Source organism: Canis lupus, chromosome 24 (genome assembly GCF_003254725.2).
Source record: "Canis lupus dingo isolate Sandy chromosome 24, ASM325472v2, whole genome shotgun sequence".
NCBI lineage: Eukaryota > Metazoa > Chordata > Mammalia > Carnivora > Canidae > Canis > Canis lupus.
This window is the reverse complement of record NC_064266.1, coordinates 9,918,564-9,946,472: the sequence shown is the minus strand read 5'-3', so window position 1 is coordinate 9,946,472 and position 27,909 is coordinate 9,918,564. Positions and strand designations below refer to the sequence as shown.

The 27,909-nt window shown below is 37.1% G+C and overlaps 2 long non-coding RNA genes across 4 annotated transcripts in view; one reads left to right on the top strand and one right to left on the bottom strand.

The window, feature by feature from the left end:
* The window catches only part of LOC118352265 (uncharacterized), a 224,579-nt gene extending 199,644 nt beyond the window's left edge, over window positions 1–24,935 (top strand). The window contains exons 3-5 of one of the 3 annotated variants that reach the window (XR_004809133.2): window positions 2,456–2,548; window positions 14,361–14,555; window positions 24,785–24,935. This is a non-coding gene — a long non-coding RNA (uncharacterized LOC118352265). Of the gene's footprint in view, window positions 1–2,455; window positions 2,549–14,360; window positions 14,556–18,220; window positions 18,462–18,735; window positions 18,788–24,784 lie in introns of those variants that run through there. The other 2 variants (XR_007405608.1, XR_007405607.1) reach the window with 2 other exon arrangements.
* On the bottom strand, window positions 154–27,458 carry LOC112673580 (uncharacterized). Its single transcript, XR_003144906.3, has 3 exons — window positions 27,308–27,458; window positions 21,785–21,897; window positions 154–248 (listed from the first exon to the last, which is right to left on the bottom strand). It is a non-coding gene; the product is annotated as an uncharacterized LOC112673580 (long non-coding RNA).
* Window positions 27,459–27,909: the final 451 nt, after the last annotated feature.

Genomic DNA, 27,909 nt, shown 5'->3' with positions numbered 1-27,909 from the left:
CCTAGGAAGGCCAATATGTGTTTTCTGACTATGAATAATTCTTAAGAAAGCTACCATTCAAAAGAGGGTGGTACCCCCCCTGCAGTGTCAGTGAACACTACGAGGGGAGCTCGACTCCAACAACTGTCCAGCAATAACAATGAATACCCCTCACCTTAATTGTCAACAAAGGCCAAGTGAAAAACCTGGAATTCTTCCTTCATCTGACAGTAATGAGATGGTACTTCCAATATCTTGCACTGCTGGAGCTGCGTGAGAAAAAAAAACAACTGAGAGGTGCCTGGGTGGCTTAGTCAGTTGAGCATCCAACTATTGGTTTCAATTCAGGTCATGATCTCATGGGTCATGGGATCAAACCCTGTGTTGGGCTCCATGCTGAGCACAGTCTTCTGGAAATTCTCTCCCTCTGTTCCTTATCCGACTCTCTCTTTCTCTCTCTAAACTAAATAAATAAATCTTAAAAAAGGGAGAGAGAGAGAGAGGAAGAGAATGCCAACTGAAATAGGAGTTCTAAATAAGAGCCAGAGTCTCATGATGTAATTTGAACATATAATGGTTTCAGTAAAAAATCATTGCTAATGCTAAGGACCAGGAAAACCTAAAACAGAAATGAAAAAGACAGTGAATAGATTCTATAAAGACTGCAGAGATATTAGAATTACTTGACAAAGATTTTAAACCATCCATGATAAAAATGCTTCAATGAGCAATAATGAATATACTTAAACAAATAGATAGAAATATTCACTAAAGGAGCACCTGGGTGGCTCAGTTAGTTGGATGTCCAGCTTTTTCGGCTCAGGTTATGGTCTCAGAGTCATGAGATCAAGCCCTATATCAGGCTCCACACTCTTCAAGGAGTCTGCTGAGATCCTTTCCTCACCCCCTCTCTCGGTGCTTCTTCGGGTTCATGAACATTCTGTCTTGCAAATAAATAAATAAGTCTCTTACAATAAAATGTTCACTAAAGAAATAGAAAGTTTCAACAAAGAAATATACATAATAATCAAATAGAAATTTTAAAACTGAAAAATAGAAATATAAAATAATATAAATGCCAATCTGAAAAACAAAGAGAAGTTAGACTAAAGATTTAAAAGAACATGGCCTCCAGGACCTAAAACAAATATCAACCACTTATATTGTTAGAATTTTGGAAGGAGAGGAAAAAGAAGGCAAGTTGAAGAAATATTTTAAAGAATTAATGGCTGAAAACTTCCTAAATTTGACAAGATACATCTGCCTACAGATTCTAGAAGCTGCATGAATCTCAAAAAGGATAAACTCAAGCAAATCCACAAAATATATCCAAAGCAAGCAGAAGGAATTAACAATAAAAATAAGTAAACCAATGAGATTAAAAATTTTACAGTACAGAAAACCATTAAAACAAAAATCTGGTTCTTTGAAAATATTAGTAAAATTTACAAACGTCTTGCAATATTGACAAAGAAAGATAGAAAATAGAAATTGGCAATATAATAAATAAAATGGGGGATATTACTACAAAATCTGCAAAAATAAAAAATATAATAGAATCCTGCAAAAATCTCAACACATAAACTTGACAATTTAGACAATAGGTCCTATTTTTAGAAAAATGCATTTCAACAATTGTGAAAAAGATAATTTGCATAACTTATTACAATTAAGGAAGTTGTATTCTTTTTTTCAGGATCCTATACTTTTAATCATGCAATAGCATTTTATTTTATTTTTATTGAACTATAGTTGACAGGAGATTATATTCTTAATTTAAAACTTTCCCCATAAAGTAATCTCCAAGCCTCGATGCTTTCAGTGGAGAATTCTATCAAACATTTAAGGAATAATTAAGACCAATTCTATACAGTTTCTTCCAGAAAACTAAAGAGTACATAATACTTTCCAGTTGATTTTATGAGGCTAATATTTCCCTGATAACAAAACAAAGACAGTACAAAAAAAAGGGAGTAATAGTCCATTGTTTTTCATGATTATAAATGCTAAATCTTCAATAAAATACTATCAATTAGAATCTGCATTATATAGAAGGAATTATGGACCATAACCAAGCAGGATTTATTTTAGGGAAATAAGGCTGGTTCAATGTTCAAAAATCCAACAATATAGTCCACAATGTTATCAGGCTAAAGGGTAATCATGTAATTACAATGTAGGAAAAGCATTTGATAAAATATGACACTAATTCATGATAAAACTCTCAGAAAAATTGGGGAAAATTGAGAAATATCCTCAAAGTGATAAAGTGTTTTTATTTTTAAAACCTATAGCTAACATTATAATTAATAATGAAAGACTGAATACTTTCTCCCTAAGATTGAAAATAAGGCAAGAATGCCCTCTCTGACTAATATTTAACACAGTACTGAAAGTTCTAGCCAATGAAATATGGTAAAAAGGAAATAAAAGACATAGATCAGAAAGGAATAAATGATACTGTTCCTATTTGCAGGTGACATAATTATCTATGTGGAAAACCACAAGGAATCTAGAAAAATACTCCTACAAACTAGTAAGTGAGTTCAGCAAGGTTTCAGGATACAAGGTAAGCATACTAAACTCTATAGTATTTCTATATATTACCAATGAACATATGGACACCAAAGTTAAATATAATACCATTTAGGGATGCCTGGGTGGCTCAGCAGTTGTGCATCGGCCTTTGGCTCAGGACGTGATTCTGTAATACTGGGATCGAGTCCCACATCAGGGTCCCTGCATGGAGCCTGCTTCTCCCTCTGCCTATGTCTCTGCCTCTCTCTCTCTCTCTCTGTCTCTCATGAATAAATAAATAAAATCTTAAAAAAATAATAATACAAATTACAGTTTTTTTAAAAAATGAAATATTTAGATGTAAATCTAACAAAATATTTACAGGATTTATTTGCTGAAAATTATATAATACTGATGGAAGAAGAAAAGATGTAAATAAATGGAGAAAAATGCCATATTCATGGATTGGAAGACACAACAATGACGTCAGTTCTCAAACTCATATACAGGTTTAATGCAATTACTATCAAAACTACAGCAAGATTTTATATAGTTATAGATGGGGACTATTCTAAAAATTGTGTATAAGGGAAAGAGAACTAGAATAGCTAAAACCAGGTAAAGAGTACAGAGAATCTCTGTATTATTTCTTACAATATCATATTGAATCTATAATTATCCCAGAATAAAAGGTTTAATTTATAGAAATTGGGAAAAACCCATAAAAGGAATGGTGGGGGGAAGGATGGCATCTGTATCTTCTGTGAAGTCTCAAGATTTATGCTATCCTTTAAATCCAGAACTATCCCAGGATCCCTTCCTATGGAGAGAAGCTGAGCCCTGCAGAGCAGAGGTTTTGCTTTGTGTTTCTCTTTAGAAGTGACAAACTTAAGTGTTGTTGAATCTACAAAGTAGTTTATTTTTGTTTTGTTTCCCTTACCTATGGTGATTTGTCTAGTACCAAGTTGCTATGGCTGAGGTCAAAGAGGTTTCTGCTCATGTACTCCTCTAGGATTTTGATAAAAACCTGCACAGCAAAGAAAACAATCAATGAAACTGAAAGGCAGCCTACAGAATGGCAAGTGACATCTGATAAAGGGTTAGTATCCAAATCTAGAAGAAATTCTCAGACTCAACACCCAAAAAACAAATAACCCAGTTAAGAAATGGGCAGAAGACCTGAATATTCACTTTTCCAAAAAAGATCCAGATGGCCAACAGACACATGAATAGATGCTCAACATCACTCATCATCAGGGAAATGTAAATCAAAACCACAATGAGATACCATTTCACTCCTGTCAGTAGGGCTAAAATTAACAACACAAGAAACAACAGGTGTTGGTGAGGATGCATAGAAAGGGGAACCCCCTTACACTTTTGGTGAGAATGCGTACTGGTGCAGCCATTCTGGAGAACAGTATGGAGGTTCCTTAAAATGTTAAAAGTAGAACTACCCTACATTCCAGCAATTGCACTATTAGGTATTTACTCAAAGAATACAAAAATACAAATTAGAAGGAATACATGCACCTCGATGTTCTTAGCAGCATTATCAGCAATAGCATAGGGAGAGCCCAAATGTCCATCAATTGAAGAATGGATAAGGAAGATGTAGGGTATGTGTGCATGTGCGTGTGTATCTATCTACACACACACAGTGGAACACTCAGCCATCAAAAGAATGAAATCTTGCCATTGCAATTACATGGATGGAGCTTGTGTATTATGCTCAGTGAAATAAGTCAGTCAGAGTAAGACAAATACCATATGGTTCCACTCATATGTGGAATTTAAGAAACAAAACAGATGAAGATAGGGGGAGAGGAGGATAGAGGGAAACAAACCATATAAGGAAATACATTTTAAAAGAAATGTAGAAAAGGCCAGTTTACGCATCTCAATCAAAGTGGCAGGGAGCTAAGATTTGACTCATTTTCTGTTTTTAGTCCCAGGCTCTTTCAACGATACCATACTGTCTATCTTGAGAGGAAATAGCAGGTCATATACTATTGTTGGGTCAATATTTTTTCTTTTTCTTTTCTTTTTACAGATTTTTTAACTTATTTATTCATAAGAGAGAGAGAGAGAGAGAGAGAGAGGTAGAGGCAGAGAGAGAAGCGGGCTCCCTGGGGTCCTGGGATTATGACCTGAGCTGAAGGCAGACGCTTAAACAACTGAGCTACCCAGGCACCTGGGTCAACCTTATTTCTACTGCCTCACATTTGAGAATAATTCACTTAAAAACAATCAGATAAAATATATGTACAATCATTCATAATGGCATAAAAGTAACAAAGAAAGAAAAGAACAAAACAGAGAGAAACAAAGAAAGAGACAGCAGAAGACCCAGAACCAAGTCTCACCACTATTATAAATATTCTTATGACTCTAGTAAAATCCACTATCTTTGAGTGGGGCTCATGTCTTCATTTCCTACTGCAGGCACTCTTGCTTTAAGATCAAATGCAATAAAACAAATAGATGCAACTTGAAGAGTTAAAAGCACCAGAAGTAGGATACATCTATCATTAACTAATAATCGCTGCAAAGAGAGAAATCAAAGTACCATACTTTGAGTAAAAAATACATCTGCCTGAGCACGCCTATTCCAGATCATGCCTGAATTTCCACCTTTTTTACCTGCCTTCTAAAGCCTCTTAGCTGTAAATCTCAATAAAACCTTCAAAAGGCAATTTGGTAGAAAAATGTTTTAGCTAAATGCCTTTTGCAATGATATGTCAAAGAGGATTTAATTCCTTTTGCTTATGCTTCTCTCATCTTACAAGTATGTTGGATACCCAGATATTCCTTTCTGGATGGTTCCTCAGGCAGAACAGAATTGGCTTCCAGTTGATGATCAATTTAACTCCTGTGCACACTAAAATGTATTTTCAAGAACTGCACTAATAAAAAAAAAGATGAAAGAAAGAAAAGAAAGAAAAAAGTGGAAAAAAAGCTTTCAAGAATACGAGTTCTCAAGAAGTCCATTTCTCAAGAGTTCAAATCTGTTTTTATGAGCAAGATTTAATGGATGTGATACTGCACATCTCACTGTTTTTGCCACATTGCCCACAGCTGATAAGAACAAAATCATCAGTGATTAATCCAACAGAACCAATGCCAGGGTCCTGATAAATAATTTTGTAAAAACAGAATGTGGAAAGAGGTGAAATAAACCAGTGTGGGCTTATTAGGAGAAATGTACAAGGCAAAACTGGTACAGCTTAAGGTGGCTGCTAATAGAAATTAAGAAAATGATATTTAAAGATAATGAAAAGCTTCTGTTTCCTCATCTTTCTCCTTTGCCTTGGGCACACCTGTGCCTATGTCTAAAAGTTTTTATAATCTGTATTCTCCCTGAAAGAGTCATTTTTAAGAACATCAACCCAGAAATGTGGAAATGACTAAATGGCTGCTATGATTTGTTAATGGAATGGTAACGCTGAAGACTTTACAAAGATAGAATGAGCCAACTAGAGTATCAGAAAATGAACTCAAATGATAAAACCTTAGAACTATATGTTCTTCAAAATGGAGTGACATCACCTTGTCTTAACATCTCTCCAACTTTTTCCTGTTGCATGCCCTTCAAGTACCACCATTCCTCTAGGAACACAGAAAAGGTACATTTTTCCCTGTAATAAGGCAAAATGGATGTTGCTTCTTCTCACTAATTCCTTAATTTTACACAGTACAAGTCTGTTACCTCTTCACCTCTTCCTACATGGGAGCTTTTCAAGTATTTGAAAAGAGCTATCATCTTTCCGGGCTTTTTTTTTCTTCTGACAGCTGCATAAAAATACTAAAAAGAATGTATATACATTTTAATTAGACTACATAAAAAAGAATGAAAGAGGTTCACCAAAATAGAATGGAGAGGATATGGATTTTTTTCTTTTCTCTGTTTTCCAAATGTTTTCTAAGAGTTTGTGAAATTGGGCAGCCCGGGTGGCTCAGCGGTTTAGTGCCGCCTTCAGCCCAGGGTGTGATCCTGGAGACTCTGGATCCGGTCCCACTTCAGGCTCCCTGCATGGAGCCTGCTTCTCCCTCTACCTGTGTCTCTGCCTCTCTCTCTCTCTCTCTCTCTCTCTCTCTCTCTGTATGTGTGTGTGTGTGTCTCATGAATAAATAAAATCTTAAAAAAAAGAGTTTGTAAAATTGTTTAGGTAATGGGGAAAATATATGAAAATGAAAAAGACAGTATTATCTTTCCCCTTGGAAAAATATAAGTAGTAAGAGAAAAGATTCCATTTGCTGAATTTTGGCAAAAGAGATTGTTTAATGCATATTTCTCTTTATTTATAGGGTAAAACTGAGGCCAGGGAGGGTAAGGAATAGATCATAGTTACTTCTCTAGATGTGCAGTCATGGTCTTAAAAATAAGCCTTTTGATTCCCAGACTAGCATTCATTTTGTTACACTAAGTCATGTAGATTGCCTTAAAGCCCTAGTATTGCAGTTGTTTCAATTTCCTTAGCCCATCTGGTTGGTATTCCTTAGATTGCTTCTCTGGGTTCATCCTTTGGTGAATTAAAGAAACAGAATTGGGAGAGATTATGAAAAATTCCCTTTTTCCTATGTGTCTACTTTGCTTTGAGCATAACTGTGGAGATGTCTAATGGTTTTCACATTTGTGTTTTCTGGAAGAGTCATTAGTAAAAAACATCAAACCAGATATGTCAAAATGGCTGCCACGATGTGCTAATAGAAGGATAACATTAAAGACTATAAAGATAGAAGGTGGCAGTTAGTAAAACCTCTCATGTTTCTATTTTTGAGCTACAGATGCCATTTTAGTGCCCCTTGTCAAAAATGTCAAGCAATAGCCAAAGCATTTATCCAGTTCCCATTTGCTCTGACTCATCAACCAACCAGGTGTTTGAGCATCACATGTCCATCCTGATAAGACAGATGAATACAGAAATGAAACAGCCTGGATATAGAGTGATGTTACTAGTGCCTGGGTGGGAGTAAACCTAAGTAACATGCCCTATTCTGGTTCTACACTACCTGCCTTTGAGTTCCAGGGGCCCACAGTGATAACCTGCTGGATGGCACTCCTCTTCTTCATTGCTTCACTTCCAGTGCTTCCTGGAACCACTGCCCAGTAAGCTTTTGGCACTTTGCACTTTGTGTTAGGGTCTGCTTCTAGGAACATCCAATCTATCACAACTCCTTCTACATCTATGCACACACCTGAATACACATACCTAAGACCAGCATGTGTGTTATCGTGTACATCAGTTAGAAGTAATCCAGGTGCCAACTGGGAAATAAAGGTCTCATCTGTTCTTGAATGTGACTGAACAGGACCCTGTCTTGTGTCACAGTCCATTGGAATTTGACTAGGAGGCAAATGATTCATGGAAAGTGTTAAGCCCACTCATCTTGAGGGCACATCCCTGGTTATTACATCACCTCCTTCACAGGTGTGTTCTCCTCTGACTGTACTATGAAATCTCTCTACTTACCAACTTGGATGGAAGAGAAATGTAGTTTATCAAAACAGTCATTATAGCAGCCTCAGTGGAACTCACAGGAGCAAACATAGCAATAGGCCTTGTTTTACTAGATAGTGACACACTTCTCAGAGTATGTCACTTCATAGGCTATTTCTTCAAAGTTTCCCATTAAACACCTGAATTTATAAGATAAGTAAGCTGACTTACCATGAAAAGTCACTTTGCTAAATCAGTTCACAGGACATTACTAAAAATGTCTGAGTCTTCCAGATAAGGAAGATAAATTAACCTATGAAAACATCAACCTGTGTTGCCTTTGCTGCTTCCCGTGGCACTTTGGAATTTATTCCCTTGAGAGGAGAGTCTAAGAAACAGTACACAATTTTATTAAAGTATTGACTAACAACTTATGAAATTATAGAATGATGATCTGGAAGACTGTTATCCATGGGTGCTTGCTATTCCAAATCTTCAGCATCTATGGTGGGACACCAAACAATCTGATCAGCAGCAGGAAGCCTGGCAAGATAGAAAGGGTCCTGGGAATGGGTTTGGGGAAACCAGAGTGGTCATTGGGGCCTCAGAGGAAAGGCGCTTTACCATCCTATTACCGTATAGAAGTGTTTAAATATTTAATGACTAGTTTGACTGTTCTTGAGTACTAATTAAATATTCTGTGAGCAAAACCAGGGCGACTAGCCTCCAGCAGGTGCTCACCATTCTGCTTCTGGTTGCTGCCACAGAGTGAGAGCTGGAAAGTGTCAGAGACTGACAGATGCCAGGTAATCAAAGCCAGTTCCTTTGCCTTAAGAGAAGGTGCAGAGCTTCCATGGGCTCAGGCTGAGGCTGGAGTTTCTGTAACTACTCACTTATTAGCTCCACCCTTCCTTTTCCCTTCCTTGCTTCCCAATCTCACTAGTTTCTCCCAGAAGCACACAAATCCTGACACAAGGGTCTGACTCTTGCAGACCTGACATAATAAACTCTCTAAGCTGCAGTTATTATTTAGCTCCGAATATTATGGATTCCATTTCTTTTCCTTCCTTGAACTCTTATGAGGTCACTACGCTAGTTCTTACTGATTGATACAGTAATGTTTATTTTTTATACAGAGCTTCTATTTCAATCCCAGAAGACATTATGTCTCCAAGTCTCAGAGTTCGGTTTTGAAAAAATCATCAATTCTGTGTCTATTGATTTAGCTATTTCTGCTCTGAATTGGTGATGCCAAATTCCATGCAAATGTAGAACTACCAGAAGCATGATTTCCTTCAGAGCAAAAGGCTCCCCTCTAATGCTGATATCTGAACATCTTTCATAGTTCTAGTACTACTACTGCTGATAAAAAATAAGAAGCTATCATGTTTTATGCATTATATCATTTAAGTCTCAGAAAAACACTTTAAAATGAGTATCATCAATTCCAAAGCACTTGAGGAAAACTGAGGCAGCAAGCATTAAGGAATTTTTCAAATATTGCTCTTCTACCATGTTGAAAAGCCAGGTTATGGGTTCCCAACTATTCAGTACCAAAAACTGCTTCAGATTCTACTGCTGATTGTGTCCCCCCAAGGCAAGTGTGGGATTGAGCTTCCTGCCATTGATGGGACAATGAGAGAGCCCAGGTTATTTTCTTCAATAGCTGAAAGTTCCCTGGACTCAGCTGAGCCCCACATCTTGCTTCCTGTTATCAAGACCCTTGTGAGAGCAGCCTGGGTGCATGCTGTCCATTTTCTGCCCTCCTGGGTTCTGCTCAGATATCCCCTGTCACCCAATTACATTATTCCTTCATGTAATCCCAATAGTCAGTTTTTTCATTATCCTTTTCTGAGATTCTTAAAAAGAAGGCTCACACAAAAGCATTTCTTGGCAATGTAAAATTTACTGAAGCAAGCATCTTAACAATTTATATAGAAAACAACTAATAGCTATAGGGGTCCTCTTCCTCTTTGAAATCCCCCCACACTCATTGCTCAGCTGGCTAACTCCCTTCTTTCCCAACATTATTAAAATTCTGTCTCATGTGCTGCATGTGGAACCTAGTCTGAAGCTGAATTCCATACTACAGTCACATATCAAAGGCTTTTTTTCAGAAGAGCCGGCCTTCTCCCACAAATTAATTTCTTGCATCTGTTGCTAAGAAGATAAATATTTCTTTCCTATGTAACTTGCATAAAGTTAAGGAAAGCTAACTAAATTGAGTAATGGAGCAACATTTACACCATCTTCCTGATCCCCAGAAAAAGCAGATGTGAGAGATGTATGGATTCTTGAAGCCAAGAGAAGGCCCTATCATCTCTTGAGGTGCCCCATATATTAAGCAAAATAAAGAAAGATCAAAATAGAGTTCAAAAACTAGTCAATCAAATGTGTTTATACTGAAAAAAGAAAAGGTCAACAACTTTAATATATGCACAAAGATATTATAATATAATGCTATTCACAGGACAGTCCTAGGATTTAGTTTTAGTTTAAAAAAAATTTGTCATGTATTACAAGTTTCTGTAGTGGTCTGATCATTAATTTTATTCTAAAGCTGTATGATGAATGTTTTTTATTGGTGCCAGGATATCTCTCTGAGTTTGATCTCATTTTAGAAAATGTCCAGTTCTAAATTTAAGACGCTCCATGAATCTGAAGGTCTGACTAAATGGACGTCCCTCTGCCTCACCTAATTCACTGTAATATGCCTTGGATAAGTATCAGCCAAAACAGAGAGACCTATTCTTATTTGAATAAAAGCATCCCTTACATATATACTAACTATTGTATGGGATCATATACACAAAAGAACATTAAGGGAAAACTATACTACCTTGATAAACAAATGGGGACACACATTCAAACAGACCAGTTGCTTTCAGAACTGCCCAAAAGCAATTAATCAGTCTGTCCAATTATTGATTTTATTCTGTTGTGTAAACAAATAAATCCTTCCCAATAGGTATACACTGTCTTGCTGTGTATACTACATGCATTTGAGGAATCACATTAATTTCAAATTAAAGAAGCACTCTCATCATATCATCCAAATTGTAGGATATCTTATGGTGGATGAGGTCCCATAAAACATTGAGTTACTTGACGAGAAAATGTCACAGAAAAAACAAAACAATTGCAATTCTAAGTCATCCTAAATGTAGCTCCTCTTAAAAGGAAATTAAAGTACACTCAAGTTTGTAGTTTCCACTAGAAACAGTAGGTAGCATCAATGCCTTATCAATGAGAAATTTAAAAGAGAAAGAGCCATCCCTTTATTCACAATAAGCTTGGAATGGTAGCACTTGTTAGGTGAATAGGTATCATCTAGCAATGGAATGTGGTAGAGAGACTCTGAAGATAATGGGTACCAATTCCTTCCTGCTCAAGCTGAACCTCAATTCAAGAAAAGGGACCTAATTCCCCTTCCCTCAAAACTAAGTTGACCTTCCAAATTTCTTGACCAATAGAATGCTGTAAAGTGACATTGTGAACTTCTGAGACTAGATCTTTTGAAGAGTTTACCTGGGCCTCTTGGATGCTCCCTCTCTGAACTTAGCTTCCATGTTGTTAAAGGCCCAAACCACACAGACAGACAACTTGTTGGGTTTCCAGCCAACAGTCCAACAGTTCCAGATTAGCTCCCAATCAACAGCTAGCATCAAACATCGACCATATGAGCAAACCATCTTGGGCATCTGGCCCAACCAAACCTTCAGATAACTGCTTCCAGATGTGCCATCTGACCACAACTGGATGAAAGATCCAAAGTAAGAACCACCCAATTGAGTCAAGTCAACCCACAGAATCATAAGACATACTAATACGTGGTCAGGTTACATTGTAGTTTTAAGCCAGTAAATTACAATGTGGTTTGTTACATAGTAGTAAGAAGGGAAGAGGAAAGAGGAGGAAAGCAAAAAAGAAGTTTCTGGAAGGTCTATCAAATTACACATAGAAAATCTACCTTGCTCCTACAAAATTTGCATATCAAGAGAGAGGATCTAACCAAGGGATGTGTGTTTTGAAAAAAATTCCCAGAGTCAGTGACTTTTTGACATAGCCCAATTAATGTGGGACAGGGTTGCTACTTGCAAACATATGGTATTTAAATTTTGACACTCTCTCTTTAAATGAATAGGTCAATCTGCTAATTTTTGAAAATATTTATTTGAGAGAGAGCAAACGTGCATTTATGCACATTGGGAGAAGGCCAGAAGGAGAGAATCTTTAAGCAGACTCCCCACTGAGTGTGGAGACCCCTGTGGGGCTAGATCTCATAACCCTGAGATCATAGACCTGAGCTGAAATCAAGAGTTGGAAGTTTAACTGATTGAGCCACCTAGGTGCCCTCAATCTGCTAATTTTATAAATAAGAGACTATAAGAGATGGTAAGTGATTCTATGAGGATAGATATTCAACTGGTATAGCATCAAAGTGATTTTTGAGTCATTGAGTCTAATCTTTAGTTTATCCCATGAAATATTACCTCTTGAAATAAACTCTAAATTTGAGAGCTGAAGCCTTCAAGTGCTTGGTCTGAACCCTTACATCTTTTCATTGTTATGCTTTTCATTTGAAAAATTCCATTTTGAATTATTTAGAGGAGTAACATTTAAAAAGAAAAATGAATTGCTATCTCATTCTTTTATATCATGTATAATAGGTGATATATCTTTATTTACTTAAATTTTGTTATTATTTTTGGTTTAGATTAACAGGGGCTGGCAAACTTTTTCTAGAAAGGACCAGAGAAAATATTTTAGGGTTACACAAGGCCTCTGTTATACAGTTGTCATTGTCGTTGTTGTCTTCTTCTTCTTCTTCTTCTCCTCCTTTTGCAAGCTTTTAGGAACGTAAACAACATTATTAGCTCTGGAATATACAAAACGAGGTTATGGAGGTATTCAGATCATGTGCTCCAGATTGCCACTCTCAGGGTTAGAAAAAGAGTTTACACACAGAATATACAATTAGCATGAGAAATTTATAGTGTTAGATGAACAAAATGAAATACTGTGGGCTGAATATTATTTTGACAATGCTGGCTGAAACAAATTTAAGCAAGTTTCTTTTTTGCAAGACTTTTTAGTGCCTTCGCTATGTGAATATGAACTGCAAATCATCTAGAGATGGATGTAGTGTTCAACATTTCTGAAACACATGATTAACTTTAGAGATATCATTTGTAACATTATCTTTTGTTAAGATTTTATTTATTTATTCATAAGACAGAGAGAGAGAGAGAGAGAGAGAGAGAGAGAGAGGCAGAGACATAGGCAGAGGGAGAAGCAGGCTCCCCACGGGGAGCCTGATGCTGGACTCGATCCCAGGACTGCAGGATCAATGCCATGAGCCAAAGGCAGACACTCAACCTCTGAGCCACCCAGGTGTCCCATCATTTGTGGTACATTTAAGGGAATAGTGCTTTCCATAAAACTCTTCTGGAAACATACATGTAGTCTAATGGAATAAAAGGTGAATTCTAAGAAAATTATTGAGGGCTAGTCTTAACTAATGAGAAGGTTGAAATACCAACTTCCTTTTTGTCCAGCAAACAGGGGATTCTGGTACTGAAGCACTGGTTATAATTGTTTGCCTGTTGATGTTTAGTTCCTGAAATCATTCTAGATTAAGTGCCTGTTGTACATTCCCTATAAAGCCTGCCTTTTCACAGGAAAGCCTTCTAAAAGATATCTGCCAATTTCCCATAGATGGCAGGCAGATGTTTAGGTCAGACCAAAATAGCAGCATCTACACTCAAGAATGGACTGCCTGCTCAGAAAATTACCTGTCTGGCCAGGAAGTTGCTAAGAGCAAAGTCGTAATTTTCCTTTCATTTGTTGTTGTTGTTGTTGTTTTTAATGTGTCTGACAGCTTCAAAATAGAAACTAATAAGAATGTTAATTTCCCCCTAATGTGATAAAAGTCTTGATAAAAGAGGAACTAAAATGATTGGTTCATATGTGAGTGAAATTTTGGTGACCTCCATTTTTGTCGCCCATGGCATTTTTTAATCCTTTTTTTGGGGTCACTAATATTTTACCCTATGAACAAAACTTTCATTTCTGTATATTTTTTTTTATTGGAGTTCTATTTGCCAACATATAGTATAACACTCAATTTCTTTGCAGCTCTTCATTTTGTCACCTGAGCTTCAGGTTAGTGTCATAGAAAGAATGTGGGTTCATGTTGCCACTCAGTTATGCATTAATTATGTGACTTTAGGGAACTCATTTAACTCCACTGGACCCCAGGTAGCTGTTTGTGAAATTTTTAGAAAAATTAAAATGACACATAAAAATTAAATGGCATAGCATAGATAGAGTTTTTATCAGGTGATATACATGGTACATGATTAAAATTATTTACTTTCTTTGCTTTATTTTTTCCTTTCCCGTTGTCTAATTAACTCTCAGTTCTAGGCTTGCACAACACCACACACTTTGAAGAACACAAAAAAACTCACTAATCATGAGCCCACGATCTGAGATGATAAGCGGAGGCAGCTGTGGCTCTAGAGGGTCAGCTTTCTACATTCACAAGGATGTACCAGAGCTATGGAAGAAGATCCAGAGATTAGTAATCCTGGTGAGAGGCTGAGTTTCAAAACAGTAAGTAGTAGATTGGTTTCTGCCAAGCAACTTTTTCATGGATGTGACTATTTTTGTGAGCTGTGCAGTGTCTTAAAGCCTTTCTACAATCTAAAAGCCTTCCCTACATTTTCTTGTCATTCAGGCACACCTGCCAATTTCCATGATAGGAAGGCAGCAGAATATATACAGTTAAGATACTTTCCTATGCTTGTTTTAGCAATTCTGTGGTGCATGTTTTGAATTTATAGTTTTTTATATCTCTAACTTGATAAAAAGCTCGCCCAAGAAATGCAAAGTGCCTAAATAGCCATCAATGTGCTTCTAAGAATATGGTTTCTCTATAGTTAACTGATTTTCAGTGGCCATTGCTGAGCAACAGTTGACCAGAACCAATTCCAGAAAAGATAAGAACTTGAGCAATTCAATTGTTATGGGGGGAAAAATATTTCAAAGAACTACCTTCCCAAAAAGGTATCTAACCACAGCTGGTTTCCCAGGTGATTTTTACTAAACCTTTAAAGAATAGATCATCCTAATGTTTATTACTTTAAATTATCTCAAAGCACAGAAAAAAACCTGAACGTTCAAACTTCTTTTTTCTTTGAAAATATTATAGCATTGCCACACAAACCTGACAAAGTTAGTACAATAAAAGAAAACTCCAGATTACTCGCATAATGAGAAGCAATATAAGAAGCCGAACAAAATAGTATAAAGCAAAATGCTTCAGTATACTTTAAAAAAAAAAAAAAAAAAGACTACCCAGGTAGGATTCAATACAAAAAATGCAAGAAGATATCAATATCAAACCAAAACTGAACATTCATCATCATATATTCTATAAAGGTCTTTAATAAGAACCAAAATCCACTCTTGATTTTAAAATAAAAACACAATAAAGTAGGAATAAAATAATGGTGTGAAATATAAATGATGATAACCCAACTCAGCACTAGGTTTATTAGGGAAACATGATGAAGCATCTTCACTAATGTTAGAAATAAATAAGGATGCTACTGTCACCATTATCACTTAATGTTGCTCTAGAAATATCAACCAATACAATAAACAAAGTAAAGACAAAATTATAGTGAAGAAACAAGAAATGAAATGCCTATGTGCAGATGTTAATATGGAAAATTACGAAGAATATAATTAAAAACTGCCACAGTTTGAGAATTCAAAAATTATCTGGGCACAGAAGTAATACACAGAAATCAGTGGCTTCCATTCACTCAAACAATCAGAAGATACAGTGGAATAAGAGATACCATGTAGAGTAGCAACCAAAAATATGCATCATTAAATTTAACAAAAATATACACAATCTGTAAGGAAAAAAATTGCAACACTAATGAGATACAAAAAAAGGAGATTAAAAAATGGAAAGAAATCCTATATTCTTAGCATCCTATGATATTAAGCACTTTGGGGCTGGCTATGAATTGAAGGTGATCCAGAGAAAAAGCTGAATAGTATTCTAATTGGAACTGGGTAAACTCACTCTAAACTTCGTATGGGAAAATATCCAAGGAAAAATAACGTTGAGATTTGGGAACACAATTATATCTTGGAACGTTAAGGAGAGAGATCCAGAACTAGCAAATGTTGAAGCATATTATATAGCCATAGTAATTTTAGGAGTGTGATACTGACACATGAATAAGACAGGAATACTTGAAGTCCAGAAATATCTATATACACATGGCAATTAAATATGCAATAAAGATAACATTTAAATTGCAGGAGTGGAGAAAGGAAGCTTATTCAACAAATATATTGGAAGAGCTTAATAGCCTTCTGGGAAAAAATAAAAAATTTTATACCTTAAACTCCATACCTTAAACTTTAAAATAAAACAAATTTCAGGACACCTTGGTGGCTCAGTTGAGCACTGGACTCTTAATTTTGGCTCAGGTCATGATGTCATGGTCATGAGATGGAGCTCAGCTCCATGCTCAGTGGGAAGCCTGCTTAAGACTCTCTCCTTGCCTCTTTCTCTGCCTTCCCTCCACTCACTCTCTCTTTCTCTCTCCAAAGATAAATAAATAAATAAATAAATAAATAAATAAATAAATAATCTATCTTTTGAAATAAAACAAATTTCAGATCAATTTACAAAAACCTTTATTATAAAAATAAAAAAAATTACTGGAAGAAAACAAAAATATTTTTAAATATAATTTTGAGGTGGACAAGACTCTTTGGTGCAATAAAATATGCAGACTGCTTTAAAAGGAAGGTAATTAAACTACATTAAGTTTCTTTTCTTTAATTTTATCTAAAAGCACTATATATAAAGTAAAAAGTCATAAAACAAAATTGTAAAATGTGTTTGTGGCTAATCTCACAGAAAATTAATTCCCTTAACATACAAAGAGTTTCTATAAATCAACTTAATAAGAACAACAACCCAACAGAAAAGGTAAACAAAGGATATGACATAGAGTTCATTTAAAAAGTTTAAAATACAGTAAAAAAATGTTAATTAACTTCAATTATTACGGAAAAGCTCCATATTAAACTTTGGCAGTAAAATGAACAGATTAGGAAAGATTATAAAGTTTGAAAACAGATTATGTGTATCATCATGAAGAAAGTCCCTGTCTTTCATTGCCAGTAAAAGCATAAATTGGAACAACCTCTATATACAGCTACTTAAAAGATGTATCAGAATTAAAAATGTAAATACCCTTTGAAATAACAATTCACTTTCTAGGAATCTAATCTATACATACAAAGGCGCAAACTGATAGATAATCAGTTTCATCCCTTGGAGCATTGCTTGTAGCTGAAAAATATTTAAATTACCTATGGCCTATTAACAAGGACAAGTAAATAACTTAGGGGCTAATATGCAATAAAATACTACCTAGTCATTAAAAAATAAAACTAGGAGATCTGTTTGAGGTAATATGGAGAGATAACCTTTAAGAATATCAAAATGCAGAATTGGATGGACAATATGTACTATTTGTGTGATTACAGAAAAAGAACAGAGATTACCCCAGAAGGATACACAGACTGGTAGTTGCTATTGCTTCCAAGGAGGGCAACCCCAAAGCTCCAGAACAAAGAAGGCAACTGACAGTGATCCTCTTCACTGCCTTTGATCCCTTTTCACCCACTTTTATTGAACATGTCAATTTCTCTTAACTAGGACTAATATGGTCTTTGCTTTTCTGTTTTTTACCTCTCATTTTCCTTTCTTGTTTGGGCGTGATTTATGAAAAGAAGGAAGATACATGGCAATTTTATGCTGTCTTTTGCAAACCAGAATTTTCTATTCCTTTTTTTTTTTTTTGCCTTTTGAATTTTTAACCATATACATCTATTACCTATTAAACATAAGGAGAAGTAGAGCTAGAGTGTATTATGCTAAGTGAAATAAGTCAATTAGAGAAAGACAAATACCATATGATTTCACTTGTGTGGAATTTAAGAAACAAAACAGATGAACAAGGGGAAGGGGGAAAAGAAAGAGAGGAGGTAAACCATTATTAAGAGAGACTCTTAACAATAGATGAAAATTGAGGGTTGCTGGAGGGGATTTGGGTGGGGGATGGGCTAGATGGGGAATGGGTATTAAAGAGGGTACTTGTGATGAGCACTCATGTTATATGTACGTGATGAATCACTAAATTCTACTTCTTTTTAAAAAATATTTTATTTATTTATTTGAGAGAGAGCAAGACAGCACAAGCAGGGTGGAGCAGCAGAGGAAGAGGTTCTCAGAGCAGGCTCCCCACTGAGCAGGGAGCACGATGCAGGGCTAGAGTCCAGGATCCTGAGATCAAGACCTGAGCTGAAGACAAGATGCTTAACTGACTGAGCCACCCAGGCACCCTAAATTCTACTCCTGAAACCAATATTACACTATATGTTTACTAACAGCAGTATAAATAAAAAATTGAAAAAAAATAACTAGAAGTCTGGGTGTTATACTATATGTTGGCAAATTCAAGTTAAGTTAAAAAAATAAGTAAAAGTAATTAAAAGAAAACAAGATTAGCAAAAGTCAAATGTTTAATTTTGGTTAAAGCGCTTGCCTAATTTTGGGTCACTGTTATGAAATGTTATGATCTAACAAAGTCCTAGGATCCGGGATTCACCATATGGAACAGAGGAAGAGAAGGAGGGGGTGGTCTGTGGAATTCATCCTGTTTTCACTTTAGTAAGAGTGGGTTTTTTTTTTCAGGTTTATATACTAGTGTTTTGAGCAGATTTCAATAAAAGTGGATTCTGCTGCTAGTAAGTATATAAACTGTCCCTGTAGTTTATGGCACCATGGATGCACTTTTACATAATTGGTTACCCTACATTTAAGATACTGAGCCTAAAGTATAATTTTACTATTCCAAATTATTTTCATGGTTTGTAGTTGTTATGTGTTTATTATTTACACCTATTTTTGATGGTTCTTAGAGTCACTTAATACTGAGCCCTTGATTGAGAGAGTATCTACTCTGCTTGTCAGTTTATTTGCTATTGTGATTTCTTTGAATGCCTTCTGATGAAATTGGGAAGTTTCCTTTATAATGCCTAAATTCTGGTGGAGAATCCTTGATCCAACTGGATACCCAATACAGCCATATGTTGTAGTTTCCTGTCTCCATACTTTCTTGGTATTTGGCTTGGTTGCCAGAGTAAGTAGGTATACATTTACTTTATATTTATATAGGACAACCAGCATTTTATGAATTGCTATGTTCTGGGGTATCATGTCAAGCAGATAATTCTTAAGTCAATGTGGAGATATAATTTGTAGTTTCAACCAAAGAGTGAGTATTATGAAGTAGGTCGCCAATCAGAACCTAAGAAATGAATAAAAATTCACTCTGAATTTATATATTTTCTAGTTGCTAGTTAATAATCCTCTAATAGGCATGAAATCCGGAACCACACAGGGAAGCTGAGGGCAAAATGGGGTTTGTAGATAAAGCTCTTCTGTTTCCTCATCAAATGCTGAAGGCCTCAGGTTTGGTGTTGCAGGTGAGGAACAAAAAGAGTGGGCAGATGAGATGTCATTTCTCCTCCTTTCTAGTCTATGCTGCTATTAGTTCTGGCATTCACCATCTATGCATTGTAGATGGGAAGCATGTCATAAGTGACTATACTCTCCATTAACTGGGAAGATAAATAAACAAAAAGCAAAATAAAACCAGAGCTGATAAATCTTGTATTTACTTCAAAATCCTTGGTGCCAGTGTTTCAAATAAAATATTTCTTTATCCCACTTCTTTCAATAGACATCTTTTAGGTATTCACCTTACCAGGTAGGAATTGTGCTGGGCACTGGGGACCAAATGATTGAATGCGTTATGATCTTTATCTTCTAGTCTAATAATGAGAACAGTCATGGAAACCAATCACAAGAAAAGCCCTAATGTTTTTTTTCTGGACATGGTGGCACAAGGTGGGGTGAGATGGAATCTAGAGCCTGGGTGTGGTGAGAGAAAGTTTCCCAAATAAAATATATTCGCTGCACTTGAGTGATAATCGGACTTAGGATACAGAGAAGCATCTCCAGCCATGGCTAAACAACAACAGAGACTCTGATTATCAAATTGGACAAAGACATATAGGAAGTATGTGCAGGAGTAACAGGAAGTGAGGTCAGAGAGAGGTGGGACTAGATTGGAATCTCTGGCCAGGTTTGCGCCACTTATAATAGGAAGTTAAAGAAGCTTGTGGGGTCGACTTTTCTTCCTCTCCTACTGAAAAACATTGAGGAAAAATAGCAGGGGTTCATTGTCCCCCAGATTACTCTGTACTCAGCACTCATTGCATTGCTGAAATCCTCTGACATGTGCATACCTATCAACCTAAAGTTACATCAGTTTTAAATTCTATAGCTAATATCAGGATAGCACAGGAGATAAGGAGGTGGGGGGAGATAATGGGATAGAGAGAGAGAGAGAGAGTATGTCATCTCATATGACCATTTTTATCATCACCTGAGATACCAACTTAGGAGCTTTAGATCTGATGAGGAATCTGCAGATTCAGAAATGCTGTGTCTGCAAATTCAACCTTGCACTCAGCTTTGCTGTGACTCTGGGCTTCACACATACTTGGTGATTGTAAAGCAACAACTGAAAAACCTATAAAGAAATAAATTTTATTTACCTCTAATTTTCTGATTTTCAGTCTACATAACAATATTCATTCTGGCCGAAACTGCTGAGCACTACAAATTATATTTTTGTAGATCATCTTTTTAAAAACTATACATTCAGCATTTTTATCTTATAATCCACCCAACGTAAGTACTGTCATCTTTGCAAGTCTCAGTTTTAACCACTATTTCTCAAAATCTGTAAATCCACTCATGGGGGTGGATTTACTTAGCCAAACATCCATGTGATATGAGCATGTTTATATATATGTGCATGGATTGTGCATTATCCTTTATTGGCATTCTCAGCACTCAGAAAAGGGATCTTTTGCACAGAGTAGGAATTTAAGAAGTTGAAAAAATGAAGCACATGGTGTTCCCAGTAAAAATAGGTATTGAATTAAATATATATAACCATCTGGATCCAGAATTAGCCATCCAGGGTAGACACCTACATGCTATCATCCCACCACCTGCAGTGAGGAGAAGGACACTTGGAGACTATCCAAATCAGTTTCCAAATTCCTAAGCAGAATAAAAACAGAAGTATATTTTGTCAGGCTGAAAAATGTCATTTTTGAAAACCATAACTGTGGGCTGCATTTTCCCAACAAATTATAGTAGACATCCAGAGGCATCTGATTGTGTCTTTATTAAACATAAGGACATTACAAGAAAAAAGGCAAGTGAACCATTATATAGTTCTCTCCAGGTACTCTAGTCACACCTCCAGCAAGTCTAGAAACCAACCGACTTAGAAAAGTCCAGCCAAGTGACCCCTTGAGAAGTGATTAGGGATGGCCAATAACTGTCTCTGAAGAGTTCTGCTGAGCTCAGCTAATGAGATTTTGCTTGGAATTACAATCAAATTTAAGTCTCTCCATTAAGAGATAAAGATGCTAATGTATCTTAAACTCATCTTTTCTCCCTCCCCTCTGCTACCCTGGCCAAGATTCCTTTAAGGTAATGGGAATGAGTCAATGTTTACTGCTTCAGGTGCTGAGTTCAGACAAAATTCTTTTTTCCTTTGTTCATGAGGGTGCTTTCATATTTGGAAAGAGCACTATCGGAAAAAGCAGAATTAGCTTTTAATTCTTTTTAATAATAAGCTAATTATCTTTCTTCCTACCTGTGAAGAGTGTCTTCTTATTCTATGTCACTCGTAGACTCTGGTGCAAAATTCACGGGATGATAGAATCATTGCCTTTCTTCCTCATGTTCTGTCTTATCTGTAAAATGTTACTGAAATGATAGGAAAAAACTAAAATCATAAAATGACCTCCTTCACTTTATTATTTTATAATGCTGCTATGATATACTATAGTATTATGTAGTTACTATAGCCAATTATAAATTTCCAAAGGGTATCTTAATTAAGAAGAAAATGTCCTTGTTTTCCATACCAATTATAAATAAGAAATGCTTGCAATGAATGTGAGTAAAAACAACTTGTCAAAAACTAGTGTTAAAGCTTAAAAGCTTTACATGCCTTCATACAAATACAAATTCTTTATAGTAGAGTCCATCTGAAGACTTACTCTATAGTCATTAAAATAATGTGAAGGGAAACCTGGGTGGCTTAGTTGGTTGAACATCTGAGTCTTGATTTCAGCTTAGGTCATGATCTCCAGAATCTTGATATGGAGCCTTCTTTCTGGCTCTGCACTCAGTGAGGAGTCTGCTTGAGATTCCTTCTCTCCTCTCTTTGCCTCTCCCCACTCCTGAACTCTCTATCTTGCTCTAAAATGATTAAATAAATCTTAAAAAAAAATATGAAAAGTTTAAAGTTATTGCCTACGGTGAGTAATATCTCTATCTTCTTTTTTAGGATTTTATTTATTTATTCACGAGAGACATAGAGAGAGGAGGGCAGAGACATAGGCAGAGGGAGGAGAAGCAGACTCCACACAGAGAACCTGATGCAGGACTCAATCCCAAGACTCCGGGATCATACCCTGAGCCGAAGGCAGATGCTCAACCACTGAGCCACCCAGGTGTCCCTCTATCTTCTTTTTTATTTAAAAAATATTTCTCAACCTATGGTGATGTATATGGACCAAGTAATTTAATTAGGAAGTATCATCTCAGAGAAAAGAAACCCTTCAATTTTGGAAATTTCCAGCTGTATTAGCATGTTTCCATTATCATACAGTAGGACATGTGGTTAACTGTTATAGGTAATATTTATTGTTTATTGTGTGGCAGATCTTGTCCTAGGTATTGTACAAGCATTATTGTGTTTATTTTCACATCAACCTGGTACTCTGATTATTCTGCCCATTCTACAGATGATGATATTGAGACACAAAGGTTTGAAAAATCTGTAACAGTTCTCAAGGACAATTCTCAGCAAGTGGCCATGCTGAATGACCTAGTCTCTGGCTCCTGCCTGTGCTCTGATCCAGTTGAATATACCATCTCTGTTTCAAATGCAGCCTTGCTAAGGAATGGCTTACAGCATGAGTATTGGTCAACTTTTCAGAATGATGTAAAGAATATCTTGGAGGATGAGGCAAATGGTTTCAGGACTCTAGGTTTCTCATACCATCAAAATATATGCACCTTTTCAAAACTAAGGACATAAGGTTTCTAATTCTTTATTTTGTTTGAGAGAGTATATTTTTAAAATACCCATCCATTATTACTATGTTGCCTAAGAGAAAAACATTTAATATCAAAATGTTAGAAAGATATAATATCAGAGTACATTTACTTTTATGGAAATTTCACTACACTGACCTTTTATTTAATTTTTTTCTCAATGGATTAGGAAAAAAAAGTCATCAGTTTAGCATTAGTCCATATATCCATTTCCAAAAACTTCTGATTTAGGTTATATAGTATATATTGTCTTTTGCCGTCCTCCTTCTTAGCATTTTTCCTATTCTTCCTCCTCCTCTCCCAACTCCCCATCCCTCCCTTCCTCTTTCTGTCCCTCCTCCTCCTCATGCCTCCCCTTTCTTCCCCCTCCTCCTCCCTATCTTCCTTCTCCTTTTTTCCTCCTCCTTCTCCCTCTACCTTCTTCCACTCCCCCTTCTTCTTCTTCCTTCTCTTTCTTTTCTTCCTCATTTGTTGACTAGTGATGGTCTTCAAGAATGTGGTCAAAGAGAATCCAACAGGAAGAAACAAAGGATCAAAGCCTAGAAAACGTACATGCTGAGTAATCATTCTGTGGATACTTAAAAATTAGTAATAGTGGATAGTCAGTAACTCAAGTAACTTTCCTCACCACAGAATCAGTAGTATCAAATATTTTGCTATCCCTATGATACCTCTTTGGCTCCTTCTGCTTTTTATCTTCTTATGTGCAGGGTTTTTTCTGCCCTTCCCAAACTCAAACTCATCCCAATTTCTAAATAACTTTTCTGAAATCAGTTCCTTCACCACAATTCACCATCTGGAACATACCCTGTCACTGCCTCCCATTTGCCTTCTGCTCTGACCCTCCTTGCCTCTCATTAGGGATAACTCTGAGGCATAGGCAAACACCACTTTCCAGAGTTTCTCAATGAGATTAAGCTCCAGCTGCCTCCAGTAGTAATTTATTTTTTAACCCATGCCTTCTCAGTTTCCTTCCCCCATCTCCCATCCCTCAGTTTTTCCTGGGGTTACTTTCCCAGTAAACTACTTGCTTTTGAATCCTTATCTCAGGATGTGCTTCTGGGGGAAGGACAACTAAGATACCATCATAACTTATTTCAGAGTGATATTGGCCATTACTAAAATCATATCCTAAGAAAATGAGTCCTATGGCAAAAGAACTTTATAAAAGTACAACAAAATAGGGTGTCTAGGTAGCTCAGTCAGTTAAGCATCTGACTCTTGATTTTGGCTCAGGTCATGATCTTGTGGTCATGAGATCAAGCCCCATGTTGGGCTCTGCACTCACCACTGTGACGGATTCTGCTTGAGGTTCTCTCTCCCTCTCTCTTGGTCCCTCCCTTTCACCTCGAATAAATAAATAAATCTTACAAAAATAAAAGTAAAACAAAGAGACTGCCTTCCTAGAAGAACTAAACAGAAGTCTATGAAACAGGCTGAGATTCACCCTGGCCTTCAGGCTGCTCTTATAAGTCATTGCTCTTTGCTGAGTCACTTACCATTACTTCTTGATGTTGTTTCATTTCAGACATTACACAAAGAACCAGTTTGAGAACACTGAATTTACACCACGTATTGGCTGATGTGAAACACTCCAACTGTGCTAAGATGGCCCTACAAAGTTAACAAGGCTTTCAAAAGTCTGGTAGCTGTGAATATAAAGGAATGCTTAAAACTTTCCAATTCTCTGCTGAGTGATTCATAAAAGGCCTTCCACAAGCTTTAATTCACTGCCCTCCAAGAATGAATTTTCATGATGGATAGAAGCCATCTTGATCTACAACACTGTTTTTTTCTGCTATCATGGGCAAAGTGGGTATCCCACCTCTGGATACAGTTGGTTTTGCAAGAACTTAAATTACAATGCCCCCATTAACATTCACTGCTGTTTTGTGAATAGCATATTCAAGATTTTTTGCCCACTTGAAACTGGATGCATCCATCAAAAATTCACCTTGGGTTGCTAAGTTTGAAAAGGCCATGCAATGCCTCATCTTCTTTGATTTTTTTTTCTTTGATTTTTGAACTACATAAAATAACTGTGAGATAGTTCAACTAGAGTAACAGAATCCCCAAAGAGCGAGAGAAGCAAATCTTCCTTTTTCTCTTGGTCAGTATTACTCAGTTTGGATTTTCTCCTACAATTTTTAAAATATAATCCATTTCATCTAGCTGTAAAGACTAATATCCCATTCAAAACAATTCCATTTCTTGTCATTTTTCCCCACTTTATTGACCACTGAGCAACTCATTATCTACTGACCTGAATCTTAAAATGAAGGATTGCCATTTCAATAGTCACTTTTGGTAAGAAATTGAGTAAAACAAGTGATTCAACATGCCAAATCTATAATAATATTGGAGGGATGTGCTAACATGGCGCCAACTAGAAACCTAGCTTCTTAAGTTAAAGACAAAAGGACTGAACTGTCCTCTAACCCAGATGTGCTTTTACTATTGGAAAGCTGCTTTGACACCAACTTGATTCAGTCATTGTGCTTTCTCTTTTGCATATTGTTTTAGATGGAAATTCACAAGTGATGATAAGAAGCTACTCAAGAACAATTTAAGAGTAGATAACTCAAAATGGGGTGGTAAAAAGAACGGCTACATTATTGCTTCGCATCTTAGTAAACCATTTCCCACAATTGTTCTAAACTCAAATTGGTCACTTATGACAAATAAGCAGTACTTTGAACAAGTTTTGTTCTTCTTTCTGAAACTCTAACATTTGAGGTTGTGATGAGCTAAATAGAGTCTCTGACTCAAGGCAAAATTGCCTTCTGTTAGCCTTGACATTAGAGCAGTTGGAGGAAGGAGGCTTCATGTTCTGAACTTGTCAGAGGAAGAAAACAAACCACTTAAATATATGACTAGTTACCAGCTAGAACCTGTTATAATAAGCACACAATCTTTTGTGAAAATCAATTAAGTGCAAGGCATTTTAATTCTCTTTCTCTAATTCTCATGGCAACCAAGCAAGTAGGGGTTATTATCACTCAGTATTAGATAAAAGTCAAGACTCCAAGAGGTTACATGTGCCCCAAATCCAATAGTAAATAAATACTGGAGTTAATATATGAAATCAAGTCTTATTGATTCTGAAACCTGTGCCCAACCTACCACTAACCTATTGTTTTCTGGCTTTACTTTGTAGCAAACTTTATTTAATGAAATGGAATTTACCTGGACCCCTGAGATGTTAGGGAGATAAAAGAGGAGTATTTTTGTTGAATTGGGAGTGGAAAGCCTGGAGCCATACTGCAGATTCCTTCCCCATTATTTCCCAGTCCTCTCTGCAACAGCCCCACAGGGATTAATGGAAAGTCAGGACTCTGTCAAAGCCCTGTGTTAGCCCTGTTATTGCAGCAACACCTCCACCACCACCATAAACATGAGCATCCTCATCCATGTCAGGGATGACACATAGATACTCCCAAGTCGACCTCACTGCACCTTCAAAATAAATGGAACTTTCTTTTCCTCCCCCTGCCATGAGCCTTAAAGTCATAAATCTCTGTGGAATAATGGGGTCATTTCATTACAATTTAATTGTAATTTCTGCATCTAGAATGTTAGAGAAGAAGGGTAATAATAGACCACAGAAACACCATAGTTAAGAAAAAGACAAGAGAAGGATCTCATCTAACAAACATGGGTACCAGACCTGAAAAGGGGACACAATTTCCATTTTCGAATATTTTATCCCCACACATAATATATATATACTACATGTATTTCAAAGCAGAGTCCCTTTGCACGCAAATATAAAAAGCCAAATCAAACTCCCCTGTGTTTCTTTATGCATTAAGTAAGAAATTAGAAAAACTATCCACTAAGGAATCTCCCCTGGCAATGTGGCTCAGGGCAGAATGATGTTATTTAAAATTCTTCTCTCATTAGAAGGGAAAGGAGTTTGCTTCTTGCGAGTTTGTGTGTATTTATACCAGAGCTCAACTGGCATTTTCATCGTGGTGTTTATGAACCGTCATGCGGTTCCACTGCAGTTTCTGACACACTCATTAATTTGTTCCCAGCGGCGATTCATTACCAGCATCACAGGCAAAACAGGCGCCCTCCGCGGGCTCGCGGGCCCGCCCGGAGTCGAGCAGCAGCCGGCGCGTCCTCCCCGCAGCAGGCCCGAGGCGGAGCCCGAAGGCCGGCGCCGGGCCTCGCCGCCTCTGAGCCGCGTCCGCAGCGGCCGGGAGCAGCGACTCCTCGGAGAGGCCCGGCTCGCGCGGTCTCGGTTCTCGGTGACGCGCCTCCTGCCGTCAGCCGGCCTCGCACCGCTTCAGACTTGGGGCCCAGGGAGGCCTTAGGAACTGTCCGTTCTCCGGGCTGTGGGTCTGCTCCCTGTGCTGACCCCTCGTGTCCCGGGGGGTCTGAGCTCGGAGTCTGGCTCTGCCGAAGCCTCCTCTGAGAGCTCTCGGGAAGCCGAGATTCCCCCAGGACAGAGGCCTGTTGAATTCTGCTTCCCGGAAAGCCCTGTTTTTGGAAGGAGCTCGGTGCTCGCAGAGGCAGGGTGAAGGCAAAGGGGAGGAGTGGCCTTACTTCTCCGTCAGCGGATCCAGGGGACTCGGAGGCACCTGCCAGGTGGCGGCGGCCCCTCCATCTGCCCCCCCGCAGCCGCCGAGGACGCGGCCCCAGGGGCGG